The 20,099-nt window shown below is 36.3% G+C and overlaps 1 protein-coding gene across 4 annotated transcripts in view; it reads right to left on the reverse strand.

Annotated features, from left to right (window-relative positions):
- The window catches only part of WDPCP (WD repeat containing planar cell polarity effector), a 381,708-nt gene that overhangs the window by 336,076 nt on the left and 25,533 nt on the right, over window positions 1-20,099 (reverse strand). The window contains exon 2 of one of the 4 annotated variants that reach the window (XM_045054270.1): window positions 7,408-7,513. The exons of the other annotated variants lie outside the window; for them this stretch is intronic. The gene's annotated coding sequence lies outside the window, so the exon portion shown is untranslated. The remainder of the gene's footprint in view (window positions 1-7,407; window positions 7,514-20,099) is intronic. 4 annotated transcript variants of the gene reach the window in all.

Here is a 20,099-nt window from a genome sequence, read left to right on the forward strand (position 1 = left end):
GCATATGGGATTTCTTTTGCAGGTGACAAAAATGTTCTGAATTAGGTAATAGTGATGATCACTGAATTGTACACTAAAAAAGTGACTTGTACGGTCTGTGAATTTTATCTCAATAAAAAAGGGAGGGTGGGGCACCTGGGTGGCTCATTCAGTCAAGCATCTGACTCAGAATTTCGGCTCAGGTCATGAATCTCACGGTTTGTGAGTGTGGCCCTGCATTGGGCTCCCTGCTGAGAGCACGGAGCCTGTTTGGGATTCTCTCTCTCTTCCCCTCCACTACTCACTCACTCTGAAAAATAAACTAAATTTTTTTAAAGGAAGGACCAATAATGCAAAACTTCCTAACAGCACACCAAATGTTAACTTTTGAGGATTCTCATGTTGCCAGACTTTCTGAGACTTTTCCATAGACCAAACACAGACGATAACCTGTGAAAGACAATCTTGCCATTTAGGTAGAAATGTGCTTTCATCAGACAAGGCCAACTTGTCAAGAATATAATTAGAATTTTCAATTTTTCACTTCATTAGTTGTCAGAAGTCTAACTTAGCATGGTAATCTCTTTTGTAGTATTTGAACATGTAGGCATGCTTTGGAGCTTCACTGTTAGAATTCTGCAGACTGAGGTTTTTAGAATATTTGGTTCAGCAGATGTGCAGTACATGTTTTGGGCACTCTATGCCAACACAGTCTCAATCTTAGCCACAGTCCCTGCCTTGCTGGCATCTCCCAGATCTAGGCTTGTTATAAACTATGCCCAATGTCCTTGAGTTTGTCCTTTAGTTGCTAATGTTTGTGGGGAGTCTCCTTCTTATAATAGGAAGTGAATATTCTTATTGTCATCACGAACTTGATTTCAGCCAACCAAGAGCACAGTTAACTTTCTCTTCAATGTTTACCATCTTCAATTAAAAGGATTGAAACAAAAAAAATTAAAATTTTGCTATTCAAAATTCATAAAAACATGAGTATAAAAGAAATTCAAATAATTAAACTTTCAAATGATATGTTGTTAAGTCTGCAGAAGTTATACTTCTGAAGCACTAAGACTTCTGGGGCACTCTTAAGTTACATAAAATCAAAAATTTTCTTTTTTAGAAAAAAAAAAACCTGGAAAACAAACAAGAAATATAATACTTGTTTGGGTAGACAACCAAGTGTAAACAAGCAATAGCCTAATTAAAGATGACTTAACTGATGGTTTTTAAATCTAAAAGTTTCGATGAAAAGCATCCTCCAAAGCTAAAAGAACTGAGTTAATTAACACTTGTCATTGAGAAAAATCCACTTAAAAAGAAAAAAAACAACTTGGAGAAGTGGCTAAGGATTAAAAAATTCCATTGGGACAGAGAATGCTGAAGATAGCCGGACACCAGATTCAGTGATGCTAAAAACTTTATACCCATGAATCTAACTTTTAACTCTAAAAAAGTAAAAGGGAAAAATTAAGATAATTTTTTAAAAATAAGATTACTAGGCAATGTGTTTTTGTTTTTGTTTTCATTTTTAAGTAATCTCTATACCCAAAGGAGGACTCGAACTCATGACCCCAAGATCAAGAGCTGAATGCTTTTCAACTGGGGTACTGACTGAGCCAGCCAGGTGCCCCAGCAACATATTTTTTTTTAATAGTCTGATCAAGGAACAAAACAAAGTTTAGAAAGTCTCTCAAGTTTCATATAACATATGCCTATTAGGTGGTGACAAATTGGTTGTATAACTTCATTTGTAAGTGTTATCAATGAATAAGAATTATCCGAAGAGAAATAATAAACGTTGTTTTTCAAAACTGATTGTAGAGCCAGTATTAGCTAAATATATTCAGCCATGACAGATGACTGGCTGAAGCAACTATCAAATACCCAATAAACCAAAAAGGAAATAACAGACCTAGTTAAGGTCTCTTAAAGAGCAGCTAAAACAATCAAGAGTATAGTATATTTATATTAAAAAGACCAAAAAGATAAGACTACTTCTTTCTAGAATGACAAAAGTAAAATGAAATAGGATTTATCCTAAGGCTTGAAGGCCATGAACAGGCTAAGTATGGAATGATTATCAAATTCTAAAATATTAGAATTAAACACTTCAACCTTCAGTTGAAAAAGACAAACAGCACAGGAAATATAGTCAATAGTATTGTAATAGCGGTGTATGGTAACAGATGGTAGCGGCACTTGTGGGGAGCATGGCATAACACACGGACTTGTCCAATCACTATGCTGTTACGCCTACAACTAATATTACATTGTAAGTCAACCATACTTCAATTTAGAAAAACCAAAAGCCTGCATCCCTCAAAGCCTATAGGAGACTGTTTTAAGATCTCCCCAAAAAAGTATTTTTTTAATGAGCACAAACCTATGAATTTGTTGTTATGAGTACATGACTAAAATACAATTAAGTTCAATAAGGGTTTGAACAAATATATCGATGACCATTGGTCAGAACCAATAAAAAATGTGCTGGAAGACAAAGAAATATTCAAGCCCTGTAAGATGACTTATAGTAAGACATCTAGAAGCCACTGAAGAAAACAGGGTATCAGTGGTTTAAGTATTGTGCCTACATTGACTTTACTTCTGAATAACTCAGTCTCATTAGTGTCTTGCTCACTGTCAAGTCTCAAAATTTAAGAAAATTAATTATATTATATTGTTAGGTAACCTAAAAAGCAAGCAGGAAATCAGTATATAAAACAAAGAATCCCACATTAGTTACACATCTAATTTTTTTTTAAGATTTTAGTCCTTTTTTTTAAAGTCTTTATTTACTTATTCATTTAAGTAATCCCAAAGATGGGGCTCAGACTCATGATTCCAAGATCAAGAGTCACCCACTCATCTAAGTCAGCCATGTGTTCCAAGCGTCTATTTTTAAAAAGCATTAAATTCTATTACAGTTTATACAACTAAAGAGAAAAGTTGCAAATCTGAGCATGTTGAGTAAAAAAACTACAAATACAATTCAAAAGTTAACAAAGAAGGTTGATCAATCAAAAACCTGAGCTACTTTTAACACCTCCCTCTCTCTCACCACCCATGGTTACAAATACAACCACCACCCAGGCTCATCTACTCTGTTTTAAATATTTCTGAAAGTCTAATTCTCTCCATCTCCACTGTCATCATCATCTGCCACCTCTACAACTGATTACAGCTTCCCCAACGAATCTGTATATTATACCTTCTCTCTACTACAGGTAGATCCTTTAAGATGTAAATGGATCCTGCCCCTCTCCATTCTCAAATCCATCCCAATTCCCATTTGTTGTCCTTCACTTGGCCTGCAAGGCTTTGCCTGTATCTCTTCTAATTTCTCCAATTTCACGGTTCCTGCCTTGCTAAACTTCAGACTCTCTGGATTCTCTTAGGCCCCCAGCACGCCAGGCTCTTTTCCATGTGAGAGTCCCGGCACACGATGACCCCTGTAGGGAATGCTCCTCTAGTTATTTTGCTTTTATTATGCTTAAATATCAGTTGCTAAAAGGGGCTCTCCTCAGTCCCTCCATCTCAAGGAGACATTCTCTTGTTTTTATCACGTTCATCGCCCATATTCTTTCCCTTCAGAACACTAATAACAAGTTGAAATTCTATACTTGTGCATTTATGTCTCTAACCCTACTAAACTCAAGTTTCTTAAGGGTAGAGATCACATCACTTTAGCAGCTGATTGTATGCCCAGTGACTTGCACAGTGTCACACATCTAGTAAGTGTTTAAATTTTGGACTAAGTAAATTTTTATTCATAAGCAGGCTTTCAAAAAGAGCTGGAAGTACTAAATTTAAGTGTATAAACAGGTCTCCCATAAAAGATAAATGACAGCTTTTTCCATTTCCATTACAGGTAGAATAAGAATAATGATAGCTAACACTTATTGAATGTTTACCATGTTTCAGGTAAACGTTACATAGATTACATAGATTAATTCATTGATCCTTACAATAACCATATGACGTAGTTTTCAGATGAGGAGCCGAGGCCAGAAGGGATAAAATAACTTGCACAAAATTACACAGACATGAGAGAGTTGGGAGTTTTGAAACTGGGCAATGTGGTTCAACCACTATGCTTTCTAGAATATAAGGTAACAAGTTAAACTATAACATAACTAGTTTAGGGGCTCAGTCAGTTAAAAATCTGACTTCGGCTCAGGTCATGATCTCAGTTTGTGGGTTCGAACCCCACATCATGCTTTGTGCTGACAACCTACTTTAGATTCTGTGTCTCCTCCCTCTCTCTCTGTCCCTCCCCCACTCGTTCTCTTATTTAATGTTAAAAAAAACATTAAAAAAAAAACTAGTTTAAATTAGAAAACAGGAAGAAGTCTCTGACTATGGAAATTACTAAGTAGATTCCTGAAGACAGCCCTTCTCCAAAGAGCTTTAAAAATTCCGTAACAGCTTCTCATGTGTACTGGGAGACATGTACAAAAATGTATATGGTAGCAATGTCTGAAATAGTTAAAAATTAAAAACAACCTAAAGGTCACTAATATAGAGAATGAATAAAGTATATAGCAGACAATAACATGATTCTTAACTATGTTGAGCAAAGGAGCAAGTTTAAGAAAAAATATACATTGTTTCATTTACACAAAATGTAAAAATGATCAAAATTAAACACTACACTACTTAGGATATAAATGAGAAATCTATGAAGAAAAGCCAGAGAATAACTCAAAACTCAGGATGGTTATCTCTGGTGAGGAAGAACGGGAATGGAATTGGGAAGGGCCCTATAGGTGGTTGAGAAGCACCGGTAATATTCTAGTTCTTAAATGGAGGCAAGGGGAGGTACACTTGTATTACACATTTTTTCCTTTATGCCTCATATATGTTATGAATTGTTTCACATATATCTAGATAGAGCTATACTATGTCATCTATACAAAGATCCAGCTGGACAGAGAGAAGCCCAAGGAAGCCCCAAGATTTTAAGTGTTGTCCTATCAGATAATGAATACCACTCAGCTTTCTTCCTTCTTTATCTTTGATGTTAGGGCCTTATACCCAATTCCTTTTTTTAAAAAAAAAAAAAATTTTTTTTAACGTTTATTTATTTTTGAGACAGAGAGAGAGCATGAACGGGGGAGGGTCAGAGAGAGGGAGACACAGAATCTGAAACAGGCTCCAGGCTCTGAGCTGTCAGCACAGAGCCCGATGTGGGGCTTGAACTCACTGACCGTGAGATCATGACCTGAGCCGAAGTCGGCCGCTTAACCGACTGAGCCACCCAGGCACCCCCTTATACCCAATTTCTTGATTACAAACATTTGCTAATTCACATGGATGAGGCATAAATGCACTAAGATATCACTGACATAAAAAAGCAAAAAGGTAGTTTTAAAAAAACTACCACTATCTGTGATGACTAATACCCCCAAAACTCTCTACCTTCATGGTATTTGCTATATCTTGGTTGATGTGGCTAGCAAGCATATTTTCAGTTTAGTCAGTGGTCCTTCAGAGTGGAAGTATCCCTAATGAGTAATTCAAAAAGACCCTTCAGACTCTCTCACATGCCTTAAACCTCAAGTGTCTATACATAGTAATGATCACTCAAGGTAACACAAGAAAAGGGGTGGGGATGTGGCAGAGTGACTCCATGCCCCTCTCTTAGTAGGACCATTTTTTACCACTTATCTCAATGTTCAGCAACAGACACAAACCACAGAAATAACTGGGTGATGACGCCAAGATCATAATTATCTACAAATTTTGCTTTTAGCAAAACATGATTAATCTCACTGACTTGATACAAATATTACAAATGTGAACTTACTAAAACAGCTGCATAAATAAAATACCACTTTTGTTTTACATATTGCAATAAAATGAAAATTTTAACTTGGAAAAAAAAATTCTTTGCTATTTAACAAAAAAAGTTTGAAAACATAGCTATATCATGCATTGCAATACAGAAATGGCAGAAGACACAATGTGGAACTTTTTTATGAAACTGATACACAGAGGGCATTCAATATAAGTTTATGTCCTTCCCCACCAAACAGTAGCCTGATTTTTCTCTCTTCCCCATGAGTCACCGATGAAACACCTATGTTTCCCTATGAATTACCAATGTTTCCCTCATTTTTCCTCGTTCAGGCTGTAAGCTCTTGCTTTCCAGTCAAATATATTGAAAGAGGGGCCACAAAACTAAAGGAAGGCCAAGGGACAAAATAAAGCCAAAGGGCGGAGAATTTGGGATAGGAATTATCTGCCCGAGAGATTAACCAGGGAGATACACCCAGGTAGATGATCATTATCAAGTTAACACAGGAGAAAGTGAAATATATATATTATGTATGAGGAAAAGAAAATGCCAAGAATATTAGAAATAGGAATTGAAGGTTTCTCATATTTCATATTTTTAACAAACACTTTACCTTTAATTTAGGTTTTTTGGGGGGTTTTTTGTTTTTTTATTTTTTTGGAATGAGAGAGAGGGCGCAAGTGAGCAAGGGACAGAAAGGAAGAGAGAGAGAATCCCACAAGGGGCAGAAAGGGAAGGAGAGAGAGGGAGAGAGAAGCAGGGCTCACCTGAACCAGGGCTCAAGCTCACGAACCATGAGATCATGACCTAAGCCGAAGTCCAATGCTTGACCGACTGAGCCACATAGGCAACCCACCTTTAATTTAGTTTTATTCATATACTCTACTTTATCTGCAATATGGTGGTAATAAAGCTTAATCCAGGTTTCATTTTCTGAGGAAATATAATATAGTAGCTAGGAGCACAAGCTCTAAAGTCAGGTATCCCGGGTTCAAATTTTGCCTCTGCCACTTACTAGCTATGATACCATGAGTAAATTATTTAATACCATACCATGCCTCAATTTCCTTATTAACCCTATTAAGGTTGTTGTAATGAATAAATGTGATAATGCATGTAAAGAGCTTAACACAATGCTGATACATAGCTCTCAATAAATTTTAATAATTATAATTATTATTTACCAGAGAGTTTCGGCATTATTTCAGTACTTTTTACAGGCTGCTAGTATTTTCCACTCTGCCATTTAAAAATTTTATCTTATGTTTGAGATCTAATCACTTAAATACATTTGTCATTCTTTTTTAAAATCTGAATGCAGCTGCATGCCAGCATATTAAAACCTGCTAACCTCATATTTTAGCAATCCCTCTGCATTATTTTTTAGTGGTTGCTCTAAAGATAGCAACATACATCCTTAACCTTTCAGTCTACTGAGAGTTAATATTGTACCACTGCATGAAAATGCAAGAGCCTTGCAATTTCCCTTCCTCAACATTATGCTATAATCACTGTAGGTATTACATTTACATATGCCATAAACCTCACAATACAATGCTAAAACTTTTACTTTGAACAGTCACATGTGTTTTAAAAGAATTGGGGAATAATAAATACATTTACCCACATACTTCCCATATTTGGTGCTCTCTATTCCTCTGGAAAATCCAAGTTTCCTTCTGGTATCATTTCACTTCAGCCTGAAGAACTCCCTTCAGCATTTCTTGTAATGCAGGTCTGTTGGCAATAAAATCTCATTTTTGTTTATGCAGTGTTATTCTCCTTCCAAGTGTTGACTCCCCCCTCCAATTCTGCCTGCTTATGGTCACTCTCCAGTGCCTTCAGAGTTGTGGGGTTTTTGTATTTTGTCCAGAATTTATAATGGTTTTCTGCAGGAGGATTAGTTCAATACGAGCTACTCCACTATTACTAGAAGCAGCTAATATTTTAAGATGCCAGAAAAGTTTTAAATATTCAAAGGATATTCTTGGACATGTGACTCTAAGGCAAAAGATAGATTACAATACTTCAAAATGATATATTTATAGTTATCACTATTATTCCATAAATTGACTCATGTGGTCTCTTAGGTTATAATTCAGCAACCCAATTATTTCAGCATTGTTTCTATTTTTCCCACATAGAATAGTAACTTTGTCCTATGTAAACTTGATAATGATCATATAACTAGAAACATAATCATGTACTTGGTTGTTTCTTCTAGGGTTTTGTTTTGGTTTTTGTTTGCTTAATAAACAACAGAAACCAACTACAGTTAACTTTAGCAGAAAAGAAACTTATTGCAAGAAAATCAGGTAGATCGGGTAGATCACACAATCACTGGAAGCCCAGAGACTCAGACTCCAGAGAAAATCAAAGAAGGCAAGGTATCACGAAAATCCTAAGCCACAAACCTGCCCCATAGCCCTGAGAACCCACTGAATACTCATCCCCCCTCTCCACACTCATACTACTGAAAGTACTCTGCCGCTGCAGCATCTAATCTAACTAATTAAACATCCATCACTCCCTTAAGAGTCAATATCCTGAGCAGGACTATCTGACTGGCTCACAGCCTAACTGCCAGGGATATACATAGGTGGAGCTTACCTCACCATGTTTGGTATTCCTCAAAATGAGAAGGGTATGTAACTCTAAGTTAGTTCTAATGTATTATTATTAATTATAAAATGGAAAATATAATGACTGGCAAGGGAGCAAACATCAGAGCAAAATCATACAATATGAGGATTTTGTAAGTATAACATGCCATACTTGCTTCATTCATGGTTCGGTGCTTCTAATTATTTTGGAGTTAAAGTTATACCCAATTTAAAATGTGATATACAGAGCTTTAATTTATAAAACAAATAAGGCAAGGAGGAATGAATTCCATTAGAAGAGAATTCTTGCTTTTAAAAGTATTCATTGCTGGATTCCTTCAAATAATTGACTCCTTTATTACAATTAAAATAATGTTAGATTTATAAAAACCCTATTTTCTTCTACTTTTTGAAGCAGGACACGGGTTTTAACCATTCAACTTTTGCATTTACACCCAGAGCATCACTTTATTGACTTAGAGATAAATGCATTTTTGAGTGCCTGCCCTCACAGAATACTAAACTGAAATAAATAGGTGGATATGAAACAATTTCTCTATTGCAACTACTAAAATCAAGTTAATATAAATTACCAGAGATGAAAACAGTATTGAACAGTATTGAACAGTATTCAATAAGAAAAAATTGTGAAAGACTGAAATTTAATGGGTGTCTTGACTAGCTCAGGCATTTGTCATTGACTAGACTCTTTCATAACTCTGTAGAAAGAGAAATTAACTTATAGAAATGGATAATACAAATATTTCCCACCCATTGAAATGCAAATTGGTCCTGATGATTGTCCCGTGGATACTGATCAGTTTTATCTGTTCTGCATTCACTTGTACATTCATTTCACTAGCCCTTATTTGATAATAAACATGTGGTACTTTGAACTGACAACAATATATTAATAATTAATGAGTTACATGTAATCTTTGACATATGTTCATTTTATATTTTCATAAAAGTCACAATCACATTCTCTTTTAAATTGTATCCTTTGACGGGGCACCTTGCTGTCTCAGTCAGTAGACCCTGCAACACTTAATCTCAAGGTCCTGAGTTCAAGTCCCATGTTGGGAGTGGAGCCTACTTTAAAAAAAATAAAAGGGGCACCTGGGTGGCTGAGTCAGTTAAGCGACGGGCTTCTTCGGCTCAGGTCATGATCTCGTGGTTCGTGGGTTCAAGCCCCTCATCGGGCTCTGTGCTGACAGCTCAGAGCCAGGAGCCTGCTTTGGATTCTGTTTCCCTCTCTCTCTACCCTCCCTCACTCACACTCTGTCTCTCTCATTCTCAAAAAATAAATAAACAATAAAAAAATGTTAATAAAAATAATATATCCTTTGACAACAGTCTGCTTAGTGGAGGGCTAAAATGAGAAAACAAACATAACACAACTGCCACCAGTAATTCTATATAGCACAACCTTAAAAAATATGGCAAAGGAAGTTCTGCTTAGAAGATGACTGCTGTAACTAAAAAGACTTACAATTACTGATATAATTATTTCTACATATGACACAATAGAAATAACCTAGAAATGCTAGAAATGCACTGTTCTCCACTATAGACAGTATGTCTATCTACCTCTCTCTCTCTCTCTCCATATATATATACATATATACACACACACACACACATTACATATATCTATACACTGTAAACACACAAACATACCTTATAGTGTACATACTGTATATTATAAATTATCTTTTAAATGTACTCTATAAATATATAGTATACAGTATATATAGACTAATACTACCATATATAGCATACAACATATAGTTTGTGTACATATGTATATGTGCATATATATCCTATAGACAATATAAAAACTTAGAATTGTGCTAATATTAAATGAATGATCATTTCCATCACTTAGAACTGGAATTCAGAAAATAACTATGAATCCTCGACTCCTGTATTGTAATTTTTCACCTCACTGTTTATTACAATGAGAAGCATGATTCATAATTTGGCATTGAGAGCTTATTTTCTTTTTACAGGTACATAATTAAATACTTTTCTCTTTTCAATTAGACATCGGTTAAATATCACAAGTTAATAGCTTTCTTATAATCAACTTATGATAATAATAAAATCAGATTTTCACAGCCAGGAAAGATCATGTTCTTTTAAAGGCTTCATTATAAGGTAGTTCCACAATTCAGTTTCAAACATTCTTAAAGCATTTGAAATAACAGTAACCAAAATGTTTTTTTAAAATCCCTTGGCAATCTATTCAGTATGGTAACTTCATTCATTTTAGATACACATTTCAAACTTTTATATTTAATCCTACCTAGAGAGTAACTTCCAAAGTGCTATTTCCCGAAGCCAAAACCCAGACTTCATGTCTCTAGAATAATCTTGCCTTGTAGTAGTTTCAACTTCAGTAAGTCTATATGCCCTTCCCAAAGTAGTTCTGGCTGGCCTGGGCTTGTTGTAAATAGTTGGTTCCGTGAGACAGTTTTTTAAAATGTCAACACATCTAACAATTCACACAATATACAAGGAACGTATTGTACTTTAAAATCAAGATGTGTTTCCTCTTGTGAAATAAAGTTAATCATTTGGGCGAGTCCACTTAAAAAAAATTGGATAGTTTTTTGTTCTCTAGAAAAGAATTGAAAGGGTATCTCATCTCACCCCCCTCATCCCATTTTGAGCAAGACCTAGAGATCAAATATTCTTTGTATGACAGAAAAGACACATATCATTAAAGGATGCAAACCTGAAAAATCTAACAGATAAGCCTGTGAGAGTCCCAAAACTGTTCTGTATTTTTAATATCTGAAAATAATCAAATAATTTTATGTTAAATACAAATTTTCAAGCACCCTAGCATAGCCCCTCTAAAATTTTAAACAAATATACTTGATATGAAAAATAGCATTTTATCCAAATATCAAATATTATTATACTATTTGAATAGCAAACACAAACAGTCCTAATCCCAATCACAGACTATATTGTAAAATGTTAATGTATTTAAATTTTTTAATTATACATGGAATTAACTGAAATACTCCACTTTAAACAATTAGTTATTAATATTTTAGTCATATTAAATAAAGAACACATGAACAAGTGAAATTCAATGCAAGAAATTTTCAAAAGCAAATTATACAATGTGGGAAGTCTATTTGGGTTTCTGGAAAATGTTAAGGACAATATTCATAGTGCTGAATAGGGGCGCCTGGGGTGGCGCAGTTTTGGTTAAGCGTCTGACTTCAGCTCAGGTCATGATCTCATTGTTCTGGAGTTCAAGCCCCACATCAGGCTCTGTGCTGACAGCTCGGAGCCTGGAGCCTGCTTCAGATTCTGTCTCTCTCTGTCTCTCTCTGCCCCTCCCCCACACATGCTCTGTTAAAATTTAAAAAATGCTCTGTTAAATTAAAAAAGAAAAAAAAAAGGATGTGCTGAATAGCTCTTTTTAAGGAAAATACTAAATGATGATGCTATCACAACACAAAAGTATAAGGAAATATACAGTTATGTTTATACCTCTTAATCAGGTCAAATTAATCAGGCACATTAATTAACAGCCATGCTTTAATGATACATTTAGTGAATAATACAAGGTATTAGATTATTGAAAATCCTTGTCCCAATTTTATACCAATTTGTAGCATTATTATTATTGACAATAAATTGAAATATCACAATGTTCTGAAAAGAACTCAGAAAGTAAATCACTTAGCTTATATTGCTTACAGACAGAGTGAGGTTGTGTTCTAGGCAGGATGAAGAACCAAGATACAGATACATATTGCAAACTATATCCATAGAAGCCACTTAGGGAAAATGCCCTCTCCAACAACCCTACTACAAGGGGAGCTAACCACCAGATATTCCTATGAAAAGGAATGTGCTCTGAAAATCATGACTCTATACATAAACCTGAGTGGGCTGGGAATGGGCACCTGATATAGTTTGAAGATTGGTAAGCAAACTCTGATGGTTCTGGTAGGGGAATCTCTGCCCAAGCAACAATGGTGATAACTTTTCATGCCTCTGCTCTTCTCCCCTCCCCCCTCCCCTCCCTCTCTCTTTTTCTCAGCAATATGGATATACCAGACAGTTAAGAGTAGCAAGAAAAGCAAAAAGATTTAAGAAGTCAGGTTATTGGTGGATCTGTGAACTCCTAAAGGTAGATGAACAGTTAGATAATCAAGAATCCATAACCTTCTGAGATTCTAAAATGACTTATCAGTTCTATCCTCCATGACACTCACATAATCGTCCAATTTATTTCTGTTTGGAAAAAAGAGAGAGTGGTCATAAAATCTCAGCTTGACTTTCCCTGGGTTACGCAGGGGTCTTGCCAAATTGCTGTGATTTGTCCCTTTCTTCTTATTATGCGTATCCTTACAGTATAGCTTCAAAATTACAAAGCATCTGAGATAATCTCTGTTCCTAAAAAACCAAGAGTGCTAAATAAAAGACCTTTTTGGCTTTGATTTTAGCTCATTTTCTCTTACTAAATCATGCCAAGTTAGAAAAAAGTCATTATCATTTACTTAAAGAAAAATAAACCCTTGAGGTACTAACTTAATCCACTGAAGAAGAATCCACAAATCTACACTAATTATATAGATCACATAGATAATGAGAGTGATACTGTGATATAATAAATACTTGGTTTTCATCACCGGTTCCCTAGCAAAAGAGTTTCTAAAACTCTTGGAGTTTCCTGAGTGATAAGAGTGCCTTTGGTATACTAATGATTCTTGGCTGAGGTACTCCTAAGATAGCTTCAGGATGGGTGCTGGTCACCAGAAAGACCAAGGCATGATTAAAGGGTTCAAACTTTCAGCCCCACATCAGGATCCCCAACGAGGCGAGAGAGGCTAGGGAATGAGTTAATCAACAGTGGCCAGTGATTTTACCAAGCATCCCTACATAATTAAACCTCTATAATAACTACAGGGTTCAGAGAACTTCCAAGTTTTTTAATACATCCAGGTGCTGGAAGGGTGACATGCCCAGAGAAGGCATGAAAGTTCCATACCTCTTGCCTCATACCTTGCCCAATACATGTTTTCCATTTGTCTGTTCCTGAGTTGTATTCTTTAAAATAAATCAGTAATAGCAAATAAACCATCTTTCTGAGTTCTATGAGCCATTCCAGCAAATTACTGAACCCAAGGAGGGGTCATGAAACCTGCGATTTATAGCCAGTTGGTAAGAATTATGGCAGGTCTGGACTTCTCTGAAGGAGGCACAGGCTTGTGTGACTGACCCCTTAACCTGAAAGGTCTTGGTAACTCCAGGTGGTGTCAAAATTGAACTGAATTGTAGGACACTCAGTTGGTGTCCACAGAGAACTGGGTAATTGGTATAGAAAACACAAACGTTTGGTATCAGAAGTGTTGGTAATAAGAGCAGATGAGAGATAGATAGATAAATATATAAATAAGGGAAAACTTAAACTTATAGTATAATGGCATCTAATATATGTTGAAGAAATGACAAACTTTGAAAAGCATTTTACCATCATACTAATAACAGATTCAGGAAATAATCATCAACAAGAGCTAAAACTACTGGTTAAATTTTGATGAGAAACAGGATTTTAACATACAAAGTATGTCCCCACAGATTACTTATTAATTACAAAGGGAAAACATGTAATTTTACAGTGGAAAATCTGATGAACAATACCTTAATCAAACTACTATAATTAGCATAACAATAAGACAAACTTATGTAATGTCCTCATAAGGCCACAACATCACTTATGCAGTATTCCTGGAAAAAATACATAACCTGAATTTAATTAAGAGAAATTTCAAACTAACCTAAACTGAGGGACGTTCTACAAAATAACTAACTTATTGGCTTATACTCTTCAAAAACATCAATGTCATGACACCTGGGTGGCTCAATTAGTGAAACATCTGACTCTTGATCTCGGCTCAGGTTATGATCTCACGGTTCATTAGATCAAACCCCGTGTCAGGCCCTGTGCTGACAGCACGGATCCTGCTTGGAATTCTCTGTCTCCCTCTCTCTATACCCCTCCCCCACTCACTCTCTTCCAAAATAAATAAATAAGGTTTTAAAAAAAGTCAATGTCATGAAAGATAAAGAGAATTAGTGAACTGTTCCGATTGTAGGAAATTAAAGAGACACAACACCTAAATGCAATGCATGATTTTGTACTAAAGAAAAAGTGCTAGGGCGCCTGGCTTGCATGCAACTCTTGATCTCAGGGTTGTAAGTTCAAGCCCCATGATGGGTATGGAGATTACTTAAAAATTTAGAGATTACTTAAAAATTTTCTTAATTTCCTAATTGTATGGTGGTTATAGGAAAGAATATCCCTGTTCTTAGAAAATATTCACTCAAGTGGGGCCTGGGTGGCTCAGTTGATTGAGCATCCAACTCTTGATTTCAGCTCAGGTCATGACACCAAAGTAATGGGATAGGGCCCCACATTAGGCTCCACACCAAGCATAGAGTCTGCTTGGGATTCTCTCTTTCTCTCTCTCTTCCCCTCCCCTAATTGCATATGCTTGCCCTCTCTCTTTCTCACAAAAGAAAAAAAAGAAAGAAAAGAAGAGAAAAGAAAAGAAAGAAAAAATATTCACTGAAGAATATAGGAGCATAAAAGTGCATGATGTCTACAACTTACTGTCAAATGGATCAGAAAAAAATAACATCTGGAGGCAAAGTAAAGAAAGAGAGGGATAAGCAGTGTAATAAAGCAAATGTGACAGGATGTTAATTGGTAAACCTGGATGAGAGGTCTGAGAATATCTCGTATTATTCTTACAAATCTTCAATAAATTCAAATTATTTCAAAATAAAAAGACTTTTAAAAATAGCTGAGCCTATAAGAAAAGGAGTTCTTGTTTACCAAAGAGAATGTACAGTGAAGGAAACAATCAAAACTAAAAAAGACAACCAATTGAATGGAGAAAATATTTGCAAATGACATTTCTGATGAAAGGTTGGTATCCAAAATATACAAAGAACCAATACAACTCAACACCTAAAAAACAAATAATCCAATTAAAAAATGGGCAGAAGACATGAAGAGATATTTCTCAAAGAAGACATACAGACGGGCCAACAAGCACATGAAAAGATACTCAACACCACTTATCATCAGGGAAATGCAAATCAAAACTACCATGAGATATTACCTCACACCTGTCAGAATTGCTAAAATCAACAACACAAGAAACAACAGGTATTAGAGAGGATGTGGAGAAATAGGAACCCTTGTGCACTGTTGGTAGGAGTGCAAACTGGTGCAGCCATTATGGAAAATAGTAGGGAGGTTCCTCAAAAAGTTACAAATGGAACTACCCTATGATCCAGCAACAGCACTACTGGGTATTTACCCAAAGAATACAAAACCACAAGTTCAAAGGAATACGTGCACCCCTATGTTTATCTCAGCATTATTTACAATAGCCAAACTATGGAAACAGCCCAAGTGTCCATCGATAGATGCGTGGATAAAGGGGTGGTGTATGTATGTGTGTGTGTGTGTGTGTGTGTGTGTATACATACACACACACACACCCACATATGGAATATTACTCAACTATAAAATAAAATGACAATGCAAAAACATGAATAGAGCTAGAGAGTATAATGCTAAATGAGATAAATTCAGAGGAAGACAAATACCACATGATCTCACTTATATGTAGAATTTAAGATAAAACAACAACAACAACAACAAGCAAAGGAGACAAAGAGAGAGAGACAAACCAAGAAACAGATTCTTAACTATAAAGAATAGACTGATGATTGCGGGCGGGGTGCAGGTGTGCGGGGGGGGGGGGGGGGGGGAATGGGTAAAATAGGAGATGGGGATTAAAGAACACACTTGTCTCCTTGCCCTAGCAGGGCCCCTCCTTTCCATAATTTTACTTGTGACCATTGGCCCCTGTATACTAAATACCCTGGTACGTTTTATTGAAAACACTGTTGCTCACCAAACTGCAGCACGTATCTTAGCCCTCCGAGGGTATCAACCCCTAGGGCTAAAAAGTGATGCCTAATAAAAGATTTTTTAAAAGGCATCAAAGGGGGGAATGTTGGGAAAATAAATAAAGTTTTACACCATAAGATAGCCAAGGGGACTAAAACAAGCCCTGGTCTCTAGTTTGAAGACCCCTCTTCCGCGTTATTCTTGCTCTGTTTGCCACGCACGTGAAAACCTGCCACAGATATGGAAGTTGACAACTATAAATTACCCTTCCCCCCCTTTATTCGGAGCTCAGATCTTTGGAGAAACGGTCACCTCTGAGCCCGCCGGTGTTAAATAAATCTCTGATCCACCAAGATCTCCAAGTGCCGCTTGGTTTTTCCACCAGCGTTCCAGCCTGGTTCCGTAACACCTTCTCTCCTGACGGACTGTGCCCAAAACTTATCTGTTTCCCCCCAACTTTAGACTGGCAGGCAAATAGTGAGGCTTCTCCCCAGGAGATTCTAGCTTCTGCTATTGCCACCATTACTTCTGGCCACCCATATACATATACATACAAGACTTATGAGCAGCATTGTATTGTTTAAACTTATGTTTTACAATCATCTCAGCCACTATTTCTGGAAGACTGTTATTATGGAAATTTATACCACATATTGTGATATACTTGTGTCATATTGTTCTTATATTTTAGTTGGTTCTCCTTTTGGGGGTTTCTTTTCTATTGTTTTATTTCTTAATGCAGTCTTTAAATTTGCATACCTAAGACACTGTGGAAGAAAAGGTTAGTTTTACATTTGAATGGCTTGAAAATAATATGATTTTAGTTGGCATTTATTAAAATAAATAAAAGAACTCCTGTGGGTTTGTGTGGGAAAAAAAAAAAAGAGCACACTTATCACTAAAGGGGCAACCAGGTCAAGATGGCCTTAATCCTTAGGAATAAACATAACCCAGTTTCTTAGGGGTCAGAATTATAACTAATGAGACTCCACCTTATATAACGAACTCACCAGGGAAAAGGTGATTTTTTCTGAAGATATCCAGCCAATTGGTTTCAGATATTGAAAAAAAAAAAAAAAGAAATAAAGAAAGAAAAGAATAAACCAAGTGCCCCTATCTCCTCCCATTTCTCTGGCAGATGATGGGGGTTGGTAAAGCAGGAGAAATAAGAGGAACAAAAACTGTAAAAACAAAAAATAAAATGAAAAATGAAAGTAAACATGGGCTGGATTCGAAATTTAAAAAGCTAAAACAAGCAAAAATGACCTTTTCATAAGAACATTATTACACAATATAGTACCTATATAACATGGAAAGCCACTTTGCACTACAAATCACTTTTCCACAAAAAATTAAAAGAAGCAGAACAAACATAAAAATCAATGAAGGCCCAAAGTATGGTTCCATTACCTTTGAGGGGCCTGTTCTTATCCAAACACTGACTTATGTGGGTACTGTTAGGCTGCCTAACAAAGGGTATCTTTTATTCTCACTTGAGTCAGTTTGGAGAATGATTTCTCCATTTTAGATTGCAAGGAAAAGTTAAATGAGGAGTAGAATGTAGAATGTTCTTCCACTTAGAAAATAACCCAACCCATCCCAGTGCCTAAGGTTGCTAAGGCCTCCTATTGGCACACTGGCTTCCAAGGAGCTCTCTTGGCTGTACCAGAGACCAGCTGTTGGGTTGTAGGTGAGGACAAAACTCCTGGGAAAAGCACTCACCATTTCCAAATGCTCCCATCAGGAACAAGGCAGACATGGGGAAAACCAGCACAATGCCTGGCCCATTAAGAAGGAAAAAAAAAAAAAAAAAAAAAAAATTGCTGAACTTGCAAGAAAAAGGAGTTCTTATTTACCAAAAAGAAAGTAGGAACTAAAAACAAAACTGGTAGGCATATGAAGCTGTGTTAAGAGAGAGAAGGTATGATACAGAATGGGGAAAATCAGGAAGAGTTCAGGAAACAACTTGGGTTAAAGAGACAGTGCTGAATGACTAGAGAGAACACAATGGTTACAATTCTCTAGAGAAGAAACAGTCACACAGAGAGAGAACTCCAGACCTTCAGACAGTTCCTCTTGAGAATTCAGATGAGTACTGACAGTATATGCATATGAGAAAAGTTCACAAGACCAGGGGAAAGAAAGGCCAGAAATGATTAACGATAATAGTGCTTGGCATTCATATGAGGCTAGGAATAGTACCTACTCCTACCAGCCTGACAGAAAAGCTTTGTGATTTATAGTAATTGCGTAGAGTATCCAGAAAGGTCTTACCCCAGGAATGAAAAAGTATTAGCCCTAGGCTGAATACTACTCAGTCCTAATAAATCTTAAAAGTAAGTCTTGAAGGATTGAACTGTTTCCCAATATTTAACTGCATCCCAGAAAAAAGTTCAAAATTATGTATAGAAAAATAAAAATATCCAACACCCAAAAATATAATATTCATAGCATTTGGCATTCAATACAAAGTTACCAGGCATCCAAAGAAACATAAACATATGATTCAAGGGCCGCCTGGGTGACTCAGTCAGTTAAGCATCGGACTTCGTCCCAGGTCATGATCTCATGGTTCATAAGTTGGAGCCCCATGTAGGGCTCTGTGCTGACAACTCAGAGCCTGGAGCCTACTTCGAATTCTGTGTCTCCCTCTTTCACTTTCCCTCCCCCATTCTCTCTCTCTCTTTCTCTCTTCCTCAAAACAAACATTTTAAAAAAAATTTTTCAATATGATCCAAAATAAGAAGAAAAATCAGTCAAAACTAACTCAACTCTGACAATTATAATGAAGAAACTAGAACATTAAAATCATTATTAAAATGTATTTCATATGTTCTAAAATTTAGCAGACATAAAAGATATAAAAAAGATCCAAATCAGGGTGCCTGGGTGGCTCAGTCAGTTAAGCATCCAACTTTGGCTCAGGTCATGATCATGCAGTCGGTGGGTTTCAGCCCCACATCGGACTCTGTGCCTGGAGCCTGCTTCAAATTGTGTGTCTCCCTCTCTCTCTGCCCCTCCCCCACGCTCTCTTTCTCTCAAAAAAATAAACATTAAAAAATTTTTTTTAAATCACACTTATAAAGATGAAAATTATGGGGCACCTGGGTGGCTCAATTGTTTAAGCATCCCTCTCTTGATTTCCACTCAGATCATGATCTCACAATTGTGAGATCTCCACACACAGAGTGGAGCCTGCTGGATTCTCTCTCCCATGTGGTGCCTGGGCAGCTCAGTTAGTTAAGCTTCCAACTATTGATTTCAGCTCAGAAATCATCTCACAGTTTGTCAGTGAGAGCCCCACATCGGGCTCCATGTTGACAGTGCAGAGCCTGCTTGGGATTCTCTCTCTCCCTCTCCCCATACCCCTCCCCACTTATGCTCTCTCTCACTCTCTCAAAATAAACATTTAAAAAAAAAAATAGAGGATTCTCTTTCCCTCTGCCCCTCCCCTGCTCATGTTCACTCTGTCTCTAAAAAAAATTTTTTTTAAATTAAAACTACAATATGTGAGGTGAAAAGTACAACAGATGGAATTAACAGAATACATGTGGCAAAAAAAAAAAAAAATTAGTGACCTTGAAGACACAGCAATAAAAACTTTACAAAATGAAACTAGAAAAAAAAACTTAAAAACTGAACAGAACATCAGTGAACAATGGGACTAGTTCAATCAGCCTATTATACATATAAGTTGCATCCTCAAAACACTGGCAGAATCGAGGATAGACAGAAAAAAATATTTGAAGGAATAACCAAA

The sequence above is a fragment of the Felis catus genome, chromosome A3, assembly GCF_018350175.1.
Source record: "Felis catus isolate Fca126 chromosome A3, F.catus_Fca126_mat1.0, whole genome shotgun sequence".
In the NCBI taxonomy this organism is placed as follows: domain Eukaryota; kingdom Metazoa; phylum Chordata; class Mammalia; order Carnivora; family Felidae; genus Felis; species Felis catus.